Below are 24,089 nucleotides of genomic sequence, written 5' to 3'. Positions count from 1 at the left end.
GCCTTTATACTCAAAAGATAACTTAGTTATAAAATTTTGGTGTCTTTTTTTCAAAAGTTGGTAAGTACTATTATACTGTCTTCCAGACTGAATATTACTATGAAGAAGTTTAAAGCTAGTCTGAATTTTTTGTATGTGACTTCCTTTTTCGTCTGTACTCCTGATGAATTCTTTCTTTCTACTTGACTGTGTATTTGAGTACAACTGGGCATCCAGATAAGACAGATTTTATACCTACCCTATCTCTATATACAGCTAATAACAGTATTAAATTAAAGACATTGTTGACTCTAGTTAGACTGACAATCTAACTACAGCTGTGGTGCTACAGATATAACTTACAATAACCTCAGCACATGTCATATACCTAGGTACAAATCTAACAAAAGGTGTGCAAGATATAATACTAATAAAACTCCCAGCAGGTTTTTGGGGAACAAATTGATAACCTGATTCTAAACTGTATATGAAAATTTAAAAGGCCAAAAAGAGTCAAGACATCTTGTGTACCAACAAAACTAGAGTATTTATACAACTAGATATCAAGGCCTATTAAGAAGATAAAGAAGTAGAACAAATAAGATTGCAAGAACAATCTAAAATTTAGCCACTTGATTCATGACAAACACGACCCTGAATACAGTATGAAAAAGATAATCTTTTCAATAAAGGTAAATGGATCAATTGGATATTTAATTTACATGGGAAAAAAAATGAACCTGGACCCCAACCTCACACTTCTTATACAAAAAATAAATTCCAGATGTACTACAGATCTAAATGTGAAAGGTAGAACAGTATAATTTTTAGAAGAAAACATGGGAGAACATCTTCATGACCTTGAAGTAGCAAAGAGTTTTTCAATAGGACACAAAAACAATTAACCACAAAAGCAAAAAGATTAAACAGTCAAGAAGATAAGACTACAAAAAGAATACATTTGAATCAGTTCTAATGAGATGGATGAAACTGGAACCTATTATACAGAGTGAATTAAGCCAGAAAGAAAAACACCCATACAGTATACTAACACATATATATGGAATTTAGAAAGATGGTAACAATAACCCTGTGTACGAGACAGCAAAAGAGACACTGATGTATAGATCAGTCTTATGGACTCTGTGGGAGAGGGAGAGGGTGGGGAGATTTGGGAAAATGGCATTGAAACATGTATAATATCATGTATGAAACGAGTCGCCAGTCCAGGTTCGATGCACGATACTGGATGCTTGGGGCTGGTGCACTGGGACGACCCAGAGGGAGGGTATGGGGAGGGAGGAGGGAGGAGGGTTCAGGATGGGGAACACAGGTATACCTGTGGCGGATTCATTTCGATATTTGGCAAAACTAATACAATATTGTAAAGTTTAAAAATAAAATAAAATTTAAAAAAAAAGAAGATAAGACTTTAAATCAAGAAGAATAAAAGGTTGTTTTTAAAAAGATAATTTAAAGAATAATTGATATGAAATGACTTTGTAAACAAGAGGATAAATACATACTAATTTAAATTTACTGAACAAAAAGAATGTACAAAAACTTATCACAGACTGAAATTTTTGGTTAAAAATGCTATTAGTCTGGGTCCAATCAAGAGAGACAAGCCACAGTTATTTGAACAGGAAAAGTTTGCTATAAAGAGTCATTAAATATAAGAGGGAATTGTAGTAATGAGAGATTGGCTGAGCTGTACTAAGTTGCTTCAGTCATCCGACTCTTTGCAACCCTATGGAATGCAGTCCACCAGGCTCCTCTGTTCGTGGGATTCTCCAGGCAAGAATATTGAAGCGGGTTGCCATGCCCTTCTCCAGGGGATCTTCCTGACCCAGGGATGGAACCTGTGTCTCCTGCATCAGCAAGCAGGTTCTTTACCACTAGTGCCACCTGGGAAGCCCAAAAGACTGCTCAGTTCAGTTCAATCACTCAGTCGTGTCCAGCTCTTTGCAACCCCATGGACTACACCGTGCCAGGCTTCCCTGTCCATCATCAACTCCCAGAGCTTTCTCAAATTCACGTCCATCGAGTCAGTGATGCCATTCAACCATCTCATCCTCTATCGTTCCCTTTTCCTCCTGCCTTCAATCTTTTCCAGCATCAGGGTTTTCCCTAATGAGTCAGCTCTTTGCATCAGGTGGCCAAAGATTCAGCTTCAGCATCAATCCACCCAGTGAATTTTCAGGGTTTATTTTCTTTAGGATTGACTGGTTTGATCTCCTTGCAGTCCAAGGGATGCTTAAGAGTCATCTCCAACACCACAGTTCAAAAACATCAATTCTTCAACACTCAGCTTTCTTCACGGTCCAACTCTCACATCCATACACAACTACTGGAGAAACCATAGCTTTGACTAGACGGACCTTGGTCGACAAAGTAATGTCTCTGCTTTTTAATATGCTGTCTAGGTTGGTCATAGCTTTTCTTCCAAAGAGCAACCGTCTTTTAATTTCATGGCTGCACTCACCAACTGCAGTGATTTTGGAGCTCCAAAAAAAATAAAGTCTGTCACTGTTTCCATTGTTTACCCATCTATTCGCCACGAAGTGATGGGACCAGATGCCATGATCTGTGCTTTTTGAATGTTGAGTTTTAAGCCAGCTTTTTCACTCTCCGCTTTCACTTTCATCAAGAGACTCTTCAGTTCCTCTTCACTTTCTGCCATAAGGGCAGTGTCATCTCCGTATCTGAGATTATTGATATTTCTCCCAACAATCTTGATCCCAGCTTGTGCTTCATCCAGCCCAGGATTTTGCATGATGCACTCTACATGTAAGTTAACAGGGTGACAATATATAGCCTTGACATACTCCTTTCCCAGTTTGGAACCAGTTTGTTGTTCCATGTCCAGTTCTGCTGCTTCTTGACCTGCAATACAGGTTTCTCAGGAGGCAGGTAAGGTGGTCTGGTATTCCCCATCTCTTGAAGAATTTTCCACAGTTTGTTGTGATCCACACAGTCAAAGGCTTTAGTGTAGCCAATAAAGCAGAAGTAGATGTTTTTCCAGAACTCTCTTGCTTTTTCAATGATTCAATGGATGTTAGCAATTTGACCTCTGGTTCCTCTGCCTTTTCTAAATCTAGCTTGAACATCTGGAGGTTCTTGGTTAATGTACTGTTAAAGCCTAGCTTGGAGAATTTTGAGCATTACTTTACTAGCATGTGAGATGAGTGCAACTGTGTGGTAGTTTGAGCATTCTTTGGCATTGCCTTTCTTTGGGATTGGAATGAAAACTGACCTTTTCCAGTCCTGCGGCCACTGCTGAGTTTTCCAAATTTGTTGGCATATTGAGTGCAGCACTTTCACAGCAACATCTTTAAGGATTTGAAATAGCTCAACTGGAATTCCATCACCTCCACTAGCTTTGTTCATAGTGATGCTTCCTAAGGCCCACTTGACTTCACATTCCAGGATGTCTGGCTCTAGGTGAGTGATCACACCATTGTAGTTACCTGGGTCATTAAGATCTTTTTTTGTATTGTTCTGTTCGTCCAGTCAAGGCTATGGTTTTTCCTGTGGTCATGTATGGATGTGAGAGTTGGACTGTGAAGAAGGCTGAGCACCAAAGAATTGATGCTTTTGAACTGTGGTGTTGGAGAAGACTCTTGAGAGTCCCTTGGAAACTGCAAGGAGATCCAACCAGTCCATTCTGAAGGAGATCAGCCCTGGGATTTCTTTGGAAGGAATGATGCTAAAGCTGAAACTCCAGTACTTTGGCCACCTCATGCGAAGAGTTGACTCATTGGAAAAGACTCTGATGCTGGGAGGGATTGGGGGCAGGAGGAGAAGGGGACGACAGAGGATGAGATGGCTGGATGGCATCACTGACTTGATGAACGTGAGTCTGAGTGAACTCTGGGAGTTGGTGATGGACAGGGAGGCCTGGCGTGCTGTGATTCATGGGGTCGCAAAGAGTCGGACACGACTGAGCGACTGATCTGATCTGATCTGTATATTCTCGCCAACTCATCTTAATATCTTCTGCTTCTGTGAGGTCCATACCATTTCTGTCCTTTATCATGCCTATCTTTGTTTCCTTGGTATTTCTAATTATCTTGAAGAGATCTTAGTCTTTCCCATTCTATTGTTTTCCTCTATTTCTTTGCACTGATCACTTAGGAAGGCTTTCTTATCTCTCCTTTCTATTCTTCAGATGGATATCTTTCTTCTTCTCCTTTGTCTTTCACTTCTCTTCTTTTCTCAGCTATTTGTAAGGCCTCCTGAGACAACCGTTTTGCCTTTTTGCATATCTTCTTCTTGGGGATGGTTCTGATCACCACCACCTACACAATGTTAGGAACCTCTATCCATAGTTCTTCAGGCACTTTGTCTGTCAGATCTAATCCCTTGATTCTATTTGTCACTTCTACTGTATAATAGTAAGGGATTTGATTTCAGTTCAGTTCAGTCACTCAGTCGTGTCCAACTCTTTGCGACCCCATGAATCACAGCACACCAGGCCTCCCTGTCCATCACCAGCTCCTGGAGTTCACCCAGACTCACGTCCATCGAGTCAGTGATGCCATCCAGCCATCTCATCCTCTGTCGTCCCCTTCTCCTCCTGCCCCCAAGCCCTCCCAGAATCAGCCTTTTCCAATGAGTCAACTCTTCGCATGAGGTGGCCAAAGTACTGGAGTTTCAGCTTTAGCATCAGTCCTTCCAAAGAAATTCCAGGGCTGATCTCCTTCAGAATGGACTGGTTGGATCTCCTTGCAGTCCAAGGGACTCTCAAGAGTCTTCTCCAACATCACAGTTTAAAAGCATCAATTCTTCGGCACTCAGCCTTCTTCACAGTCCAACTCTCACATCCATACATGACCACAGGAAAAACCATAGCCTTGACTAGACGAACCTTTGTTGGCAAAGTAATGTCTCTGCTTTTGAATATGCTATCTAGGTTGGTCATAACTTTCCTTCCAAGGAGTAAGCATCTTTTAATTTCATGGCTGCAGTCACCATCTGCAGTGATTTTGGAGCCCCCCAAAAGAAAGTCTGACACTGTTTCCCCATCTATTTCCCATGAAGTGATGGGACCGGATGCCATGATCTTCGTTTTCTAGATGTTGGTTGAGCTTTAAGCCAACTTTTTCACTCTCCACTTTCACTTTCATCAAGAGGCTTTTTAGTTCCTCTTCACTTTCTGCCATAAGGGTGGTGTCATCTGCATATCTGAGGTTATTGATTTAGGTCTAGTGGTTTTCCCTACTTTCCTCAATTTAAGTCTGAATTTTGCATAGGAAACTGGAATGTTAGGGCCATGAATCAAGGTAAATCAGAAGTGGTCAAACAGGAGATGGCAAGAGTGAATATCAAACACCCTTAGGAACTTGTCCTTAATCTGCCCTCTAGGATGCCAGGGAAAAGTGATCACCTGGAGTGGGAAGCTAATGGCCACTGGTGCTGCTGACTGCAGTAGTGAATGAGGTGGCACTGGAGAAGCCACGTAAGCTTCAGGATCTGGGCACTGCATGGGACAGAAGCTGGATGAACACTTACACGGCAAGGGTCAGGCACTTAAGAAGCCACCAAGCCAGCACACCAGAACCAGGAAGGGAAACTTCCTCTTGCAATGTCTCTCCAGCGCCCTCTACTGACAAAATTTAACATCTGGCTAGTTGGCAAAGGAAACAAATTTAAACCGCACAGGTCCATTTTCACAGACCACGCAATGAATGATGAATTTAGATCCAAGAGATAATATACTGATAACTCATTGATAACAATGATAAAACTATGTTTTTACCAAAACATATGTTTATTATTGCTGGGCCAAACTATGCTTGGTGATGGTTCCCCAAGCACCAAAGTAAGAGAGTTTTAAGATAGTAAAGCAATGGATTTTTTTTTTCTACAATGTGGTTATCCTGTTTTTATAATTTAAGATTAAAATATTAATAATATAATTATAGAAAATAAAGGCTAGATTTCTTCTACTAAGAGTTTAATTGATCTTGAGCTGCTTCCAGAAAATTCAATTAAAACAGGGTTTTTCCCCTCAGAAGTAAAACTAGAGATTCATTCATATACCACACAATAGTATACTAAAACTTTAAAGTAGGAAAAATCTTTTTTTTTTTTCTAGAGGGAATCCTGTTTGGATATGGACAAAAGGGATTTTTTTAACTCTAAAAACTATGGTATTTTTATACTCTGAAACATAGTCTTTGAATTCTCCTCTCAATACAAATTATGGGTGAGGCTGACAACATTTCAGTAATTTCAAAATTTATTAATCGGTAAAGTCATCTTTTAGCAAATGATAAGAAAACTCAAGTATCTAAAGTATAAGAAAGAAGGTCAGGGGAAACAGGTAATGTGCAAAAGAGTTAAGTTTGAAATAATGCTGAATGACTTCGCAGTAGCAGTAGCAATGCTGAATGAAGATGCAGTAGCTTCAGCATGACAGTAGGTGGAGCCTACAGTGCGCTCAGCAGTCTTAAAACGGCTCCTAAATTGGGCAAAATACATGAGTCCTGGGGCAACAGAGTAGACAATTTACAGCTCAGCTGTATTTACAATTGTATAACCACTACCCAGAGCTAAGGGTGAAAAAAGAGAACCATTAAAACCTGGTGAAGCTGAAAAAGTGATCTATACTGCTTCACTGCCACTGCCAAGGAGCCCTCCCAAGCAGTTAGCAAATGAGCTAGATGAAATCAGTTACCCGTTTGAGCCTGAAAGCAACCTCGTACCTTCCTCAAAGCAAGTTCATTTTGTCAAATATTTTACTGCCTATCCAAGTGTTCAAATAATGTAAAAGACTCTCAGAGCTTCAGAGTCTTTGGAGCTGGAAAAAGGGAAATCAACTCATTTAATCTCCTCAATTATAGAAGGCAACATTCTGTTTATACCTATTAGCACTTTCTGTGTGAATCTGGCGATTTATTTACGCTTAAGTCTTAGTTTCTTGACCTATAAAACACAGGAAAATACTATTTAAATAATTAAAATGATGAAAATAAATACAACCAAATAACACAATATAAAGATTATTTCTGATATGAGAAAGATCCATGGAACATTATATAGGAACTTCCACAATCTTCCTGTGCTAAAAATTAAGTGCTGCCTGGGAATTGTCTTAATACTTAAATCAGTTCAAGAGCAGTTGTCACAAGGGAGAAAGTCCGTCTTCCAATCCAGACAAGGAAAGTTGAGTATTCTGATTCACCAAGTTTAAAATATACATATATGTACATGTGTGTGTGTGTGTTACAGGTGCTCCTTAGCAGCTATTTTTTTTTTAAGTCTTTGCTAAATTTGTTACAGTACTGCTTCTGTCTTATGTTTTGGTTTTTTGGCCACAAGGTATATGGGATCTTAGCTCCCTGACCAGGGATCAAACCTGTACCTCCTGCATTGGAAGGCGAAGTCTTAACCACTGGAGCACCTGGGAAGTCCCTCCTTAGCAGTTTTTAATTAAGACAGATAACAGAATAAAAACAAAAAACCAATACAGGTTTGTCTTTAAAAAGTGATAAACACAAAGCAAATTCAATTTGACAAACATTCATTAAGAATTTTTTATGGGCAAAGCACTGAGTCAGGAGATAGGAAGAAAGGTTAGCAACCCTGGTTCCTGTCCTGAGAAAGTATACACACACACACACACACACACACACACAATTTAGTAGGAAAGACAAACAGATAAGCAACCAGTAACGGAGAATGGCAGGATGAAACAGCACAAACAGTATACAGAGGGAACCCAAGAAGGGCTTCAGTAAGGACGTAGCACTTGACCTGTCTTGAAAGAAGGAAAGGTAAGTATTTATCATTATCAATACAAGAAGCACCTTTTTTCCTCTGCAGCACATACAGTAGCTTCAAAACATTATTTAATTTATGAAAATTGTTTTTTCACATTATTTTTTAAAAACATCTCACACTTTCACTTTATTGCATTTAAGTTTTAACAAAAATATTTTAAAATTACATATAATAAAAATGGAAATAATCACATTAAATTCAAGAAGAAGTACATTTTAGATTTGGGAAGAAAGGCCAAAAACATAGGAGTAAAGACGTGAGAGAACTGGGGAGCTCCTATCAATTACAGCTCAGGTGAACTCTTGCCTAACAGGACAGCGGTTATAGGGCGGGAAAGAATAGCAAAAAGAGCACTGGTGGTAGTTTAGTCGGCAAGTGGTGCTCAACTCTTGTGACCCCATGGACTGTTACCCGCCATACTCCTCTCTCCATGGGATTTCCCAAACAAAAATACTCGAGTGGGTTGCCATTTCCTTCTGCAGGGGCTCTCCCAACTCAGGGATTGAACCCATGTCCCCTGCATTGCAAGCAGATTCTTTACCACAAAGCCACCCTGAGTGCATACTAAATTGCTTCAGTCTCTCTGACTCTTTATGACGCTATGGACTATATATAGCCTGCCAGGCTGCTCTGTCCATGGGATTCTCCAAGCATGAATACTGGAGTGGGTTGCTGTGTCCTCCTCCAGGGGAATCTTCCCAGCCCAAGGATCAAAACTGTGTCTCTTATGTCTCTTGTATAGGCAGGTGGGTTCTTTACCATTAGTGCCACCTGGGAAGCTCGCTAAGCCACAAGGGAAGCTCAAAAAGAGCCTTACCTGTATATAATAACTGCTTTCAAGAAGGGTCAAAGATGAGAGCTGAACAGTGAGAATTAATAGTTAACAGATAAGCATGGCAGAGAAGAAGAGAGTCAGGAAAACAAGGGAAATAAGACAGTCTTAAACTCGCTGGAGAAATATTTGATGAAATCAAGATTTTTTTATAATCCCCACTTCCTCTCCATTTTGATTAAAAGTTTCTTTGCAGGGCTCAACTCAATAAAGTCAGTTTTGCCTAATTATCCTACTGAAAATGATCATTCTCTTCTTATAGCACTTACTGTTCTAATCTCTCATCTGGCACTTAGCATAGACTGTCTTCCACAGATAGCTCTTTTCACTAAATCAGAATATAGATATTTATGTATTATCTCTTTAAGTTAAATTTTTTAAGAGCAGTTGCCTTACATTTACCCATTCATTCAACAGCAAATACTTACTGAGCATCTACTCTGAAAGGCACTGTAAGAGAATACAAAGGAAAACCAGATAGACTCTGCCCTCACACAAATCAAACTAGTAACAAATTCACAAAATAGTAAAGGTACTTAAAACCAAAGTGACATTATTTTAGATGCAATTCAATTATGATATAATTGAGCCATTCTTTACCCTCAAATTAATTTAACATTCATTCTTCTGGCTAATTTCACTATAATTTTTCATTTACTTAGAGTTGAAATGCATCTCTTAAAAATCATGAATGTGCAATGCATTTAAAACTTTAGACTAACTTTAATAAAAATGCAAGCTACTTATTACTATTAAAATCTCACCAAGGACACGCATCCATATTTTATAATTTATTTTCATTAAGTTTTTTACAATGGCATAAAAATTTCCTAAGCTGACTTAAAAAATGCAAACAATGTTTTTAAAATAACTTATTCTCATTTATATTAGGCACAAGGGGAAAAAAATGGCTGTTACACTACCTCCAAGTTACTCTGATCAAGACTCAGGGATTTCGTCCACCAAATATGAGTGATTAGAGTTCTATAACCTTTTTCTTTAACTGCCCTAAAGGAAAGTGATAAAGGCCATATATGATTAGCCCACAGCCAGCATCTTACTCAAGGGTGAAAATCTGAAAGCATTTCCTTTAAGATCAAGAACAAGACAAGGATGCCCACTCCCACCATTTTTATTCAACATAGTTTTTAAAGTCCTAACCACAGCAATCAAGACAAGAAAAGGAAATAAAAAGAATCAAAGTTGAAAAAAAAGAAGTAAAACTGTCACTGTTAGCAAATGACATAATACCATACACAACATCCTAATGACACCACCAGAAAACTACTGGAATTCATTAATGAATTTGGTAAAGTTGTAGGATACAAAATTAAAAAATAGAAATTTGTTGCATTTCTATACACTAACAATGAACTACCAGAAAGTGAAATTAAGAAAACAATCTCATTTACAATCAGATCAAAAAGAATAAAATACCTGGGAGTAAATCTAACTAAGGAAGAATTGTACTTGGAAAACTGTAAGATACTGATGAAAGAAATTAAAGACAACATAGACGGAAAGATACACCATGCTCATGGGTTGGAAGACTTAATATTGTTAAAGTAACCATTCTACTCAAGGCAATCTACAGATGTAGGGCAACACCCATCAAAATACTAATGGCATCTGTCACAAAGCTAGAACACATAATTCTAAAATTTGTATGGAAACACAAAAACTCTGAATAGCCAAAACAATCTTCAGAAAGAAGAACAAAGCTGGAACTATCATGCTCCCTGATTTAAACTATATTACAAAGCTGCAGTAATCAAATCAGCATGGTACTAGCACAAAAACAGACACATAGACCAACGGAACAGAACAGAGCCCAGAAACGAATCCCTACTTATGTGGACAACCAATCTATGACAAGGAGGCAAAACCATATAATGGGGAAAAGACAGCCTCTCAAATGGTGTTGGGGAAAACTGGACAGCTATTAATACATGCAAAACAATCAAACCATATAAAAATAAACTCAAAATGGATTAAAGACTTAAATGTAAGATCTAAAACCATAAAACTTCTAGAAAAAAAGATAGGCAGCATGCTCTTTGCTCTTTGACATTAGTCTTCGCAATATTTTTTGGATGTGGCTCTTCAGGCAAGGATAACAAAAATAAAAAAATAAACAAATGGGACAATATCAAACTAAAAAGCTTTTGCACAGTGAAATAAATCATCAACAAAAGAAAGGGGCACCTACCAAATGGAAGAAGATATTAACACATAATATGACTGATAAAGAGTTAACATAAAAAATACGTAAACAGTTCATACAACTCAACATAAGAAACAAACAGGGAATTCCATGGTGGTCCAGTGGTTAAGAATATGCCTTCCAATGCAGAGGAAGTGTGTTCAAGCCTTGGTTAGGGAACTAAGATCCTACACACCATAGGGCAACTAAGCCAATGAGCACAGCTACTGAGCCCAAGAACTCTGGAGCCTAGCACTGCAAAGAAAGATCCTGGATGCTGCAACAAAGATCTCATGTGCCACAACTAACACCAAATGTAGTCAAAAAAATAAATAAAATATTAAAAAACAAACAACCCATTTAAAAGGTGGGAAGAAGACCTGATTAGACATTTATCTAGGAAAGACATACAGATGCCAACAGGCACAGAAAAAGATGCTCAACATCCTTAATTATCAAAGAAGTACAAATTAAAACCAACAAAAAGGAGATATCACCCCACACCAGCAGAATGGCTACAATTACATATAAAAAAAAAAAACAAAAAAAAACACAAAAAGCAAATGTTATCGAGGATGTAGAAAAAAGGTAACCCCCATACACTGTGGTGGTTCTTCAAAAACTAAAAATAGAACCACCTTACGACCCAGCATATATATCCATGCCTGGGTATGTATCTGAAAAAATGAAACACTAATTCAAAAAGATACAGGCACCCCAGTGTTCATAGCAGCCTTATTTACAACAGAAAAGATATGGAAACAACCTGAGTGTCTATCAACAAATGAATAAAAAGATGTGGGAGTTCTCTGGTGGCTGGTGGTTAGGATTCTGGGCTCTCACTTTTGTGGCCCAGGTTCAGTCTCTGGGTGGGGAACTGAGATCCTGGCAAGCCAAATGGCGTGGCCAAAATAAATAAAAGCTAAAAAAAATACGTGAGATACACATAAAGATGCACGCGTACACAAACACACGATGAACTACTACACAGAAATTAAGAACTGCAATTTTGACATGTTCAACATGGATGGACTTGGAGGGTATTATGCTAAGTGAAATATGTCAGAGAGAGAAAGACAAATACTGTATGATTTCACTTATATGTGGAATCTGAGAAAATAAAACAAATGAATAAACATAACAAAACAAAAACAGACTCATAGATAAAAGAACAAACAGTCGGTTGGCAGAAGGAATAAGGATGGGGCGGGGTGGGGAGTGGATAGGTGAGGGAGATCAAGAGGTACAAAGTTCCAGTTACAAAATAAATAGGTCACTGGTATGAAATGTACAGTGTGGTGATTATTACAGCCAGTAATTACTTAACATCTTTGTATGGTAACAGATGGTAACTAGATTTATCATTTTGAAACATCTAGAAGTAATCAAATCACTATGTAGTTTGTATACCAGGAACTAACACAGCATTGTAGGTCAATTATACTTTAAAAATAAATTAATAGAAAAGGTACAAACTTCATTATAAGATGGCTGTTCTACAATGTGTATGCTAAGTTGCTTCAGTCATGTCCAACTCTGTGAGAACCCATGGACTGTAGCCCACCAGGCTCCTCTGTCCATGGGATGCTCTAGGCAAGAATACTGGAGTGGGTTGCCCTGCCCTTCTCCAGGGGATCTTCCTGGCCCAGGGAACCAACCTGAGTCTCTTATGTCTCTTGCATTGGCAGGCAGGTTCTTTACCACTAGCACGAGATCATATAGGAACGTAATATATATATGATAAATATAATTAGCACTGCTGTATGTTATATATGTTGTTAAGAGAGTAAATCCAAGCTGCTTTCCAGAATGATTGGAACAAGTATTCTATTAGTAGTATGTAAGGGTGAGTGATCACACTATAACCCTAAAACTGAACAATACAGTATCTTATTTAAGAGATGAAAAATTATATATCATTATATTTCTTTGGATTACTGAACTATTTTTGTCTATACATTTTTATTTTTGTTTATTAATAGTATATTTTATGAAAAGCTTATTCAGGCCATTTAACAACCTTAAGGCTTAATCTCCTCATATGTACATTAGGCATAATACCTATCATTATGATAAAATGCTACAAAAGTACACTGAGTTGGTACACAACAAATGTTACCTCTCCTCCTAAGATTTTATTCTGTAATAAGATATAACAGTTTTATTCTAATACTGTGAAAGAATTTAGAAAAATATACACCTATAATCATTTCTTAGAAAAAACAGTAATAGATTCATTGGAATCTATACATAATCTTAAAAAAAAAAATAAGAAGTGGTTATTCTAATATTTATTGTGAAAATTATAGTTGGTATACCATGGTTAAAGGCTTCCTTGATGATGCATGGTAAAGAATCTGCCTGCCAATGCAGAGACACAAGAGACTCGGGTTCAATCCCTGGGTCAGGAAGATACCCTGGAAAAGGAAATGGCAACCCACTCCAGTCTTCCTGCCTGGGAAATCCCATGGACAGAGGAGCCTGGTGGGCTACAGTCCATGAGGTTACAAAAGAGTCGGACTTTGTTACTCAACAACAACAGTATCATGATAAGCAACAATAATTTCATAAACCTGGACACTGTTGGCTTATTTTCTTTGAAAATAGTCTTGTAAATCTGAACAGTTAAAAAGGAAGAAGGAAAAAAAAATGAAAGCACTCAAAGTCACCACATGAGATTGTTATCCTTGTTGCCAACAATATGAAAGATGTAACCAGAGAAACAGATACAATCATACCAGCAGCAAGTCCACTAAGAACAAGTTAGATAAATACCTGGAGAAGGAAATGGCAACCCACTCCAGTATTCTTGCCTGGAGAATCCCAGGGACAGAGGAGCCTGGTGGGCTGCCGTCTATGGGGTCTCACAGAGTCGGATATGACTGACCCGACTTAGCAGCAACAGCAGATGCACATACAGGCTGCTTCTGTCAATTTCTCAGACTTTAAGAGTAAACTTTTTAACTTGCATATCATTAGGTCACTCCTTTACCCTATGTATTAGATCCTAAAAGTTCACCAACACCTCATTGTGTTAAACCAACAACTCTGTACCTCTTTCTCCGAGAAGGCAATGGGAACCCACTCCAGTACTCTTGCCTGGAAAATCCCATGGACGGAGGAGCCTGGTAGGCTGCAGTCCATGGGGTCACACAGAGTCGGACACGACTGAAGCGACTTAGCAGTAGCAGCAGCAAATAAATACCACAGGTTTCACAATAGATTCATTTGAAATCATATCTGGTGAGTTGTACTTTACAGAAGACTTTCAAATGCAGAAGCAATCACTGGGTAACAGCACAAAAATTGCTAAACAGCAAGTACTGGTATTTCTTATAAAAACTGGTTCCTGGCCCAATCTGTATCATAAAACATTATTACTGATCCACTCCTTCTCTAGGAATGGGTGAAGAAAAGTAGGAGTCATGCTACACAACATGAACTTTAATTTCAGAAACTTTAAAATGTAGAAAAAAGAATAATGGTACCAACACATCTACTGCCTAGAGCTGATCACTGCTTATATTTTGTCTTGTCTGCCTCAAGGTTTTTACTTTAATAAAGGGAATAAACTATTAATATTACAGATAAAGTCAAAATTACCCATCTCTCCAGTTCAACTTCCCTTTACAGACTTCCAGAGGTAGTGGCTGGTGTTACTTTGGTATGCATTACTGAAATTCATTTAAAAATTATTTTACATATGTGTCCATAAACATACAGTTTAGCTTTGTGCTTTTGATGTTTACCTAAATAGAGTAACTCTGCATATATCATTCCACCAATAGTTTTTGTTTTGCTTTATATAATTTTTATTTAGTTAGCTATTTTTGGCTGTGCTGGGTCTTTGTGGCTGCACGGGCTTTACTCTAGTTGTGAGCAGAGGCTACTCTCCAGTTGCAGCGTGTGGGCTTCTCACTATAGTGCTTCTCTCGATGCAGAGCACAGGCTCTAGAGCACAGGCTCAGTAGTTGTGTTGCTCTGCTGTGTGTGGGATCTTCCTGGATCAGAGATCAAACCAGTGTCTCCTGCATTGGCAGCAGATTTTTTACTACTGAAGCAACAGGGAAGCCCCCCACCAATAGTTTTTATTAATAAAAATTATAATTGAGAGATCCAGTAGATAGTTTGAAGGATGCTCTAGTTCATTTCTTTAAAATTACTGTACAGTATGCTATTATAGGAATATACTAAATTTTACATATCTAAGGAATGATGCTAAAGCTGAAACTCCAGTACTTTGGCCACCTCATGCGAAGAGTTGACTCATTGGAAAAGACTCTGATGCTGGGAGGGATTGGGGGCAGGAGGAGAAAGGGACGACAGAGGATGAGATGGCTGGATGGCATCACTGACTCGATGGACGTGAGTCTCAGTGAACTCCGGGAGTTGGTGATGGACAGGGAGGCCTGGCGTGCTGCGATTCATGGGGTTGCAAAGAGTCGGACACGACTGAGCGACTGATCTGATCTGATTCTCATTTTAATGGACATTCTAGGCTGTTTCCTACGTTTTTCTATTAAACAGTGTTTCAGTGAAATCCTTATTTATGTACACGTATACAGGTGTTTGTATACATGCTTCATATATATAAAAGAGTCTTTCTAGTTAGAGTAGAAGGAAAGGAAAAGACGAAAGGGGTGGAGAAGCATCCTAGCTATCACAGGAAGCAGAAGGACAATGGACAAAGAACGGGAATGCTCACTGGAGTAGAGTTCCCTTACATCCATCCTCACTATCACTGCCAGATTTCAGGCTCTTACCTTGACTTATATGATTAAAAGTGTAGTAAGTGAAAAGTTATAGAACAATGCATGCTGAGAGTATTATTTCACAAGCTGCTGCTAAGTCACTTTAGTCGTGTCCGACTCTGTGCGACCCTATAGATGGCAGCCCACCAGGCTCCCCTGTCCCTGGGATTCTCCAGTCAAGAACACTGGAGTGGGTTGCCATTTCCTTCTCCAATTTCACAAGCAGTAAGTCAATAGATACTGCTTCACTTTTGATAGAGAAATGCAGGTTCAATATTTTTTTTAATTTAAAGGTAAGCTCCTATAGAATGGGAAAAGTGTATCTTCTAAATTACTTTGTAAAGACATGTAAGGGTCCAGCTATGGTTTTTCCAGTAGTCATGCACAGATGTGAGAGTTAGACCATAAAGAAGGCTGAGTGTCGAAGAACTGATGCTTTCTAACTGTGGTGTTGAAGACTCTTGAGAGTCCCTTGGACTGCAAGCAGATCAAACCAGTCAATCCTAAAGGAAATCAATCCTGTATATTCATTGGAAGGACTGATGCTGAAGCTGAAGCTCCAATACTTTGGCCACCTGAAGTGAAGAGCCAACTCATCAGAAAGACCCTGATGCTGAGAAGGACTGAAGGCAGGAGGAGAAGGGGATGACAAAGGATGAGATGGTTGGGTGGCATCACCAACTCAATGGACACAAGTTTGAGCAAACTCCAGGAGACAGTAAAGGACAGGGAAGCCTGCTGTGTTACAGTCCACGGGGTCACAAAGAGTTGGACACGACTGAGCGATGACAATAAGTGTTCAATAAATTCGTTAAGTCAGATAATCATATCAAAAATATTACCTCATGTATATTCACATTTTTATTTTAAAAATGTGTGTGTACGTGTGTATATATATATAGAAATAGAACAGTCTGGAGAATATATAACAAATAACTAACTGGTCTTAAGAAACTTTCTCTAAGGCCACAGGCATGGGATGAGGGTGACGTGGAAAAGCAGTAGGAGCCAGTACCATGGATTGTAAGCACCTGCTTGTGCAGTGAAATTGTGTGTCATGGACCTGCTTGAGCAAGGTTTCATTTTTACCAATTTCTTTTTTTTTTTTTAATTAATGTATCTGGCTGTGCCTGGTCTTAGTTATGGCATGCAGAATCTTTAGTTGCAGTGTGCAGGCTCTTAGTTGCAGCAGAATTTATCAGTTCCCTGACCAGCAATTAAACCCAGCCCCACTGCATTGGGAGCAGGGATTCTTAACCACTGAGCCACCAGAAAAGCCCTCAGTTTCATTTTATAACATGATGCTGGTTACAATGATTACTGGTGCTTTCATTTTCTTTTTTTCAGCTTCTTTGTATTTTATTTTTTTCCTTCACAATATTTTGAAGAGTTAATGTGTTTGAATACTTCCCCATGTCTATTATGAGCTCCACAAAGACTTTACCATTGCTGGGAGCTTCTCTGGTGGTCCACTGGCTAAGATTCCGAGCTCCCAGTGCAGGGGCCCAGATGCAATCCCAGGCAGGCAACTAGATCCCACATGTTGCAACTAAGAGTTTGCATGCTGCAACCAAAGATCCCATATACTGTAATGATGATCGAAGACCCCAAGTGTGACAACTAAGAGCCGGCACAAATAAATAAATAGATAATTGTTTAAAAAGACTTTACCATTGTTTCTCTCAGGCTTAGCATTGTGTATGGCATATTGAAAGTAATCAATTAATATCTACTGACCTATTAAAAATGTTCTACAATAGGAAAATAATTTCTTCTAACAAGAAAAACAAGAAAAGTTGTTTTCACAAAGAAAATTCATATGAACATAGCATCAATTTTCTAAATGTAACATACCATAATGGAGGTTGATAAAAATGCTATCAATTAAAACTTGACCTAGTATAATTGATGAAAAATTCACAGAAGAGACATTTGAGTGTGCCTTAAAGGGTGAATAAGAGTTAGACACATGCAAAAAACAGTATTCAGGGCAGAGATAATATAGGGATGTACAAAAGCAAGAAAGAACACGGTATGCCTATGAAACCACGAGACATAACTTATGTTCAAGGAGCAAGTCGGGGAAGGAAAAAAACCTACGAGGACGGCACGGCAACCCACTCCAGTGTTCTTGCCTGGAGCATCCCCACGGACAGAGGAGCCTGGTGGGCTACAGCCCATGGGGTCGCAAAGAGTCAGACACGACTGAGCGACTAAGCACAGCACAATATAAACATAGGTAACATGTTTGTGATCTCTGTATAGAACTGTAAAAAAATTTGAACTGTATCCCAGAGGGAGCAAATGGAGAGCAAATGATGCAGAAGAAAGACAAAAAGACAAGTAAGTTTAAGATACACCTGACAGACTGGAAGGGGACAAAAAGGACACTTTAGCAATAGTCTAAATAAGTGATCGTGAGTATTCTCATAATACTGAGAGTTATTTACTTTATTCACTGTATTGACATTTGCCCTGATGGCACAAAGGCAATGCTGGGTACACCTGCTGGCACCTTTGCTCAAATCAGGGCAGTAGCAACCAAACTATACTATATTCTTCCCCACCACATATTGTATTCTTTCCCACCACTGAACATTCAGTTTTGCAAAAAAGGCAGTTTCATGTGAAGTGATGACTGTGCTAATTAACTTGACCACAGTAATCATTTCACAATATATATGGGTATCAAATCATCACGTTGAACTTTAAATATATGTGTGCATGCTCAGTTGCTAAGGCATGTCCGACTCTTTGCAATCCCATGGACTGTAGCCCACCAGGCTCCTCTGTCCGTGGGATTTCCTAGGCAAGAATACAGGAGCGGATTGCCATTTCCTTCTCCAGCGGATCTTCCCAACCCAGGGATCCAACCCGTGTTTCCTGGGTCTCCTACATTAGCAGGGGAATTCTTTACCACTGAGCCATCTGGGAAGGCCAAAACTAGGCAAGGGGGCACCCAGATTTCAACCAGGAACTTCTTTAAATATATACAATCTGTCAATTATACCTCAATAAATTGGTGGGGGAGGGGTGTTAAAAAAGCAGTTTCAATCAGCAATGTCTTTGGTGAAGGCTTTCATTTAGATGAAGATTTTAATGCTTTTTACTTTGATAAAAATAAGAAAACTTACTAATTGCATTAAATCTAACATGTAATTTTTAATATTCTCTGTAATGAAATGGGAATCTGCATAAAGAACTAAAAATTTTAAAGCATGATAGTCATTTCAAGAAAAGATATCTGTGTCACTATTTTGAGTTGTGATCTCAATTTTTCCATGAAATGTCAATTTATAAGAACTCACAGGTAAACTATGATTATTCATTTATGGATACAAAATTCTATTCATCATTTAAAACTATCTAAATTGTTATTTCCTTTGTGAAGCCTTCAATAAATCTTCACCAGACACCCTAACAGAGTCAGCTGCTTGTTCCTCTAAATGCCAGTATCTCTTGGTTGATTTTTTTGTTTCTTCACTAATCCCTGACCTCTCTAGCTGTCTTACTCTTCCTGGTGCGCCAAAGGCACAGCGTATGCCTTGTGCACAGTAGGTGCTCCAACATAACTGTGTAGGGCAGAATCCATTTATAGCAGGACTAGGAAAGCTCTATCCTTATCGCTGGGAACACCTGGATGTCTGGATCTTGGACAAGACAAGATCAGTTGGATTTAAAGATGTGCTGCTTAGAATCTAAAACTGCCCTGGTGGCCTCTGAATCAGTGTTCACTGATGGTTTTTACCTGTTAGAACTCATTAGTCTGCCTACCTTGACTATATGACCAGAACGACATAAAAATATCCCACTGGGATCTTCTACCTTGAGTGCTCCTGAACCCAAAACTTATCACACAGATCTCAGTGGTTCAATCCAGAGATGAAATAGACATGTGTATAAATCAGGATCTTGAGTTTTCCTTTGACATTCCCCACATCCTCAATGCTTGTCTGCTGTCTTTCTCTTGCTGCACCATATCCTTTGCCTTCAAATAAAAGCCTTAGGTAAATATGCTCTATGGAGGCCTGTGAGTCCTTCAACTATCCAAACTTGTGAAATCTTGCAATAATACTTTCTACACTTCTGTGTATATAAAAATAAGCCACAGGACCCAGCTTATATCCATGTCAACATCTTATAAAACAAAATTTTCTACATTTTATAAATACTTTCACATCCACTAACACTAAATTCCCAAAGAGACCCTGTAGAGGTGTAGTCTCACCATTTACACTAGAAAAACTCAAGCACAAAAGATTAAATGACTTGTCTACAGGAGCTCAACCAGTTAGGGGCAGAACTGGATTCAAGCCTAGTCTGGACCTCTTGGCTATAAGAGGCTGACCCCAGTGGTTGCAGCAATCATAGCTGACCCTTGAACAACAGGGGTTTAAACTGCACAGGTCCACTTACTCACTGATTTTCTTCAATAAATAGGTACTACAGTACTATACAATGCATGATTAGTTGAATCTGTGGATGAGGAACTCTGCATAAGGAGGGTCACCTGTAAAGCTACACAGGGATTTTCAACTATGCTGGGCTCAGCAGCCCTAACCCCTCTGTTGTTCAAGGGTCAATTGTACATGACTATGCTGTAACTTGAGGATTTAAGGTAATATCTCTGTATCCTGATAAAAGTTTCCTGAAACAAATCACAAAGACATCAGCATTAATCTATTAAAGAGGTTAACAGTAACATACAATGTTGTTAACAAGAAGCTGAACATATTTACCCCTTCACTCCACAAATATATGAGCACCTATTATAGGGCTTAGGCACTGTGTTAGGTAGAGTTTACAGTTTTAGTGAAAAAGTGAGACATTTTAAAAGAGAGAAATGAATACTTTTTCAGTTCATGTATGAAAGGAAAGCTTGAATGAGTGCATAATTTGATATTCTAAATTCTTAAGAAAGCCATTGAACAGTGCTTAAATAGTACTTTAGCATGTATAAAGTTATTTATTACTTTGCCTAATTTGATCCTCAAAACAAAGCTATGAGATATTCGTAATTCAGTTTGACAGCTAGTTCAGTTCAGTTCAGTTCAGTCACTTAGTCGTGTCCGACTCTTTGCAACCCCATGAATTGCAGCACACCAGGCCTCCCTGTCCATCACCAACTCCCAGAGTTCACTCAAACTCATGTCCATCGAGTCGGTGATGCCATCCAGCCATCTCATCCTCTGGCGTCCCCTTCTCCACCTGCCCCCAATCCCTCCCAGCATCACAGTCTTTTCCAATGAGTCAACTCTTCCCATGAGGTGGCCAAAGTATTGGAGTTTCAGCCTCAGCATCAGTCCTTCCAATGAACACCCAGGACTGATCTCCTTTAGAATGGACTGGTTGGATATCCTTGCAGTCCAAGGGACTCTCAAGAGTCTTCTCCAACACCACAGTTCAAAAGCATCAATTCTTTGGCGCTCAGCTTTCTACACAGTCCAACTCTCACATCCATACATGACTACTGGAAAAACAATAGCCTTGACTAGACGGACCTTTGCTGGCAAAGTAATGTCTCTGCTTTCCAATATGCTATCTAGGTTGGTCATAACTTTCCTTCCAAGGAGTAGATGTCTTTTAATTTCATGGCTGCAATCACCATCTGCAGTGATTTTGGAGCCCAAAAAAATAAAGTCTGACACGGTTTCCACTGTTTCTCCATCTATTTGCCATGAAGTGATGGGACCAGATGCCATGATCTTAATTTTCTGAATGTTGAGCTTTAAGCCAAATTTTTCACTCTCCTCTTTCACTTTCATCAAGAGGCTTTTTAGTTCCTCTTCACTTTGTGCCATAAGGGTGGTGTCATCTGCATATCTGAGGTTATTGATATTTCTCCCAGCAATCTTGATTCCAGCTTAGGAAAGTAAAAATTTAAATTAAGTAATTTGTTCTAATATATGTATAAAATCATGCAGCTTGTATAATAAGGCAGTCAGTATTCAAATGCAAGGGTACTAGTAACTTATTTTCTTTCTACTTTATATTTCTCTTATTCTTATGTTGATTTGGATTTACATGTGCTATTTCACCTTTTGTTTTAAAAATCCACAAGATGAAACTCATTAAGTAAAGGTATCATAATAATTATTTGATATTTGGGTATCATAATAATTATTTGGGTATCATAATTATTAATAATTTATCATTTAAAGTAAAATAATTTAAATGTCCTAGGTTTTCTTTTTTCTCCCTCTCTCTTTTTTAAATTGAAATATAGTTGATCTACTTGTCTTCCTAACTGATGATTATAAATAAATATTCTTAAACATTTATTGAATGATATATCTTTAACCTCTGGGTAATTTTAAACAGTTTTTGGGCAAATGAAACAAAAATCATTCATTTCTTTCAGTCAGCTTGTGGATCAATATAATGGAAACAAGTAATTAAATTTAGTATTTTCTAAACATGAAAAGCTGAGTTGTGGAATTTTTTGAAAACGTATAATTAGTTGTTAATGTTTAATAGTATCTCAATCGTGAACAGTGTAAGAAACTTTTTTTTTTTCCCCAAAAGAAAACATTATGAAGGGCTTCCCTGGTGGCTCAGTGATAAGGAATCCACCTGCCAATGGAGGAGACACAGGTTGCTTCCTGGATCTCTGATCCAGGAAGATCTCACATGCCCTGGAGCAATTAAGCTCCTGTGACACAACTATTGAGCCTGCGCTCTAGAACCCAAGGAGCTGCAACTACTGAGCCCATGTAGCACAACTACTGCGGAGAAGGCAATGGCACCCCACTTCAGTACTCTTGCCTGAAAATCTCATGGGCGGAGGAGCCTGGTGGGCTGCAGTCCATGGGGTTGCAAAGAGTCGGACACCACTGAGCGACTTCACTTTCACGCATTGGAGAAGGAAATGGCAACCCACTCCAGTGTTCTTGCCTGGAGAATCCCAGGGACAGGGGAGCCTGGTGGGCTGCCATCTATGGGGTCGCACAGACTCAGACACGACTGAAGTGACTTAGCAGCAGCAGCAGCACAACTACCGAAGTCCAATGCCCTAGAGCCTGTGCATGCACGCGTGTTCAGTCACTCAGTAATGTCTAACTCTTTGCGACCCCATGGACTATTGCCCACCAGGCTCCTCTGTCCGTGCGATTTTTCTGGCAAGAATACTGGAGTGGGTTGCCATTTCCTCCTCCAGGGGACCTAGAGCTTGTGCCCTGCAACAAAAAGAAGCCACGGCAACGAGAAACCTGCACATCGCAACTAGAGAGTAGCCCTCGCCTGCTACAACTAGAGAAAAGCCCAAGCAGCAACAAAACCCAGCACAGCCAAAAATAAATAAAATAAAAATTTTAAAAAGAATACATTAAAACTACAAGTTAATGAATCCAATTCATTTAACTTAAATTCTCAGTGTTTGAGCTAAATTCCTAAGCAGTAAGGAAAAAATTATAAACACTGTAAAACACAAGTTTCAAAACTTTTTAAAATCCCAAATCTCTCAAATGAACTGTTCTAGTTCTTTCTGAATCCTTTGGGCCAAGTTCCACTGAAACTAGACTTTTTTTCCAGGGTATTCACTGCCGAAGTGTCAGCTTTTAAAGGTCTGAAAAAACCTGCTTTAAAGAAAACCAGAGAAAATGAGATAGGTCAGCCAAGACAAGTGTGCCATGTAGCAAATAGAGGTTTCTCTGTGATCCAACTAAAATAGCAGTGCTGTTATACCCATACACACATATAACTGTAATATTTCTATGGTTTTTCCCATTAACCTTTAATCTAAACATTAATTTTTTTTAAACTTGGTTTTGATTTTACATGAAAAAAATAAAGAGAATGAAATAGTGAAAAAATTCACACAAATTAGGTAATAAAAGAAAAACAGTAAAACAGCGTACCAAAATCTATTGAACTTCTATGTCCAGAAGTATCCTGGTGATTTTATTTACATAATCTCTTTTAATATAAACTATCACCTTGTGAGCTGGGCGTTATCATTTCTATTTTACATATCAGGAAACTGAGACACAGTAAGAATAAGAACTTGCCCAGTGTATTCCTAAATAGGAATATCTAGATTAAATCTCATGCCATTTCTCTTTAACGAAAGCTGTTTCTCCTACCACATCATACAAAAAGAAAAAGAGAAGGAAAAAGATAAAAAAAGACACAATCATGAGCATTGGTCTACTTGAACAATTTTTAGAGGGAAGCAAACCACATTAATTCTGGCAACTATCTTACATTTATCTGAACCTGTATAGAATTTATTCATTTGTACTCCATAAAAATAAAGAAATGATGCTATCTTAAAAACAATTCCTTCACTGGTGTAATGAATCATTTATCTTTTTTGCTATTTATCTTTTCACATTTTAAAGCTTATATTCTAGCTAACACATAACCTATTGGGAAAAAAATCCATCATATGACATTGCAAAGAAATACACATATAGTAGGTACTTAGTAAATATTTGTTGGTTGAATACTTTGTATATTCATAATGCCTTGAAATCAGTAAGTATCTGAATAGCTGATGATATGATTAGCTGTCAGTGACTCTGGTCTTAAAGTTCTG

At 38.5% G+C, this 24,089-nt stretch overlaps 1 protein-coding gene across 4 annotated transcripts in view; it reads right to left on the bottom strand.

The window, feature by feature from the left end:
• ACER3 (alkaline ceramidase 3) overlaps window positions 1-24,089 on the bottom strand; it is a 157,692-nt gene that overhangs the window by 103,688 nt on the left and 29,915 nt on the right.

This window comes from Bos taurus, chromosome 15, assembly GCF_002263795.3.
Source record: "Bos taurus isolate L1 Dominette 01449 registration number 42190680 breed Hereford chromosome 15, ARS-UCD2.0, whole genome shotgun sequence".
NCBI lineage: Eukaryota > Metazoa > Chordata > Mammalia > Artiodactyla > Bovidae > Bos > Bos taurus.
The sequence above is the reverse complement of the archived record's forward strand: the minus strand, read 5'-3'. Positions and strand labels throughout refer to the sequence as shown.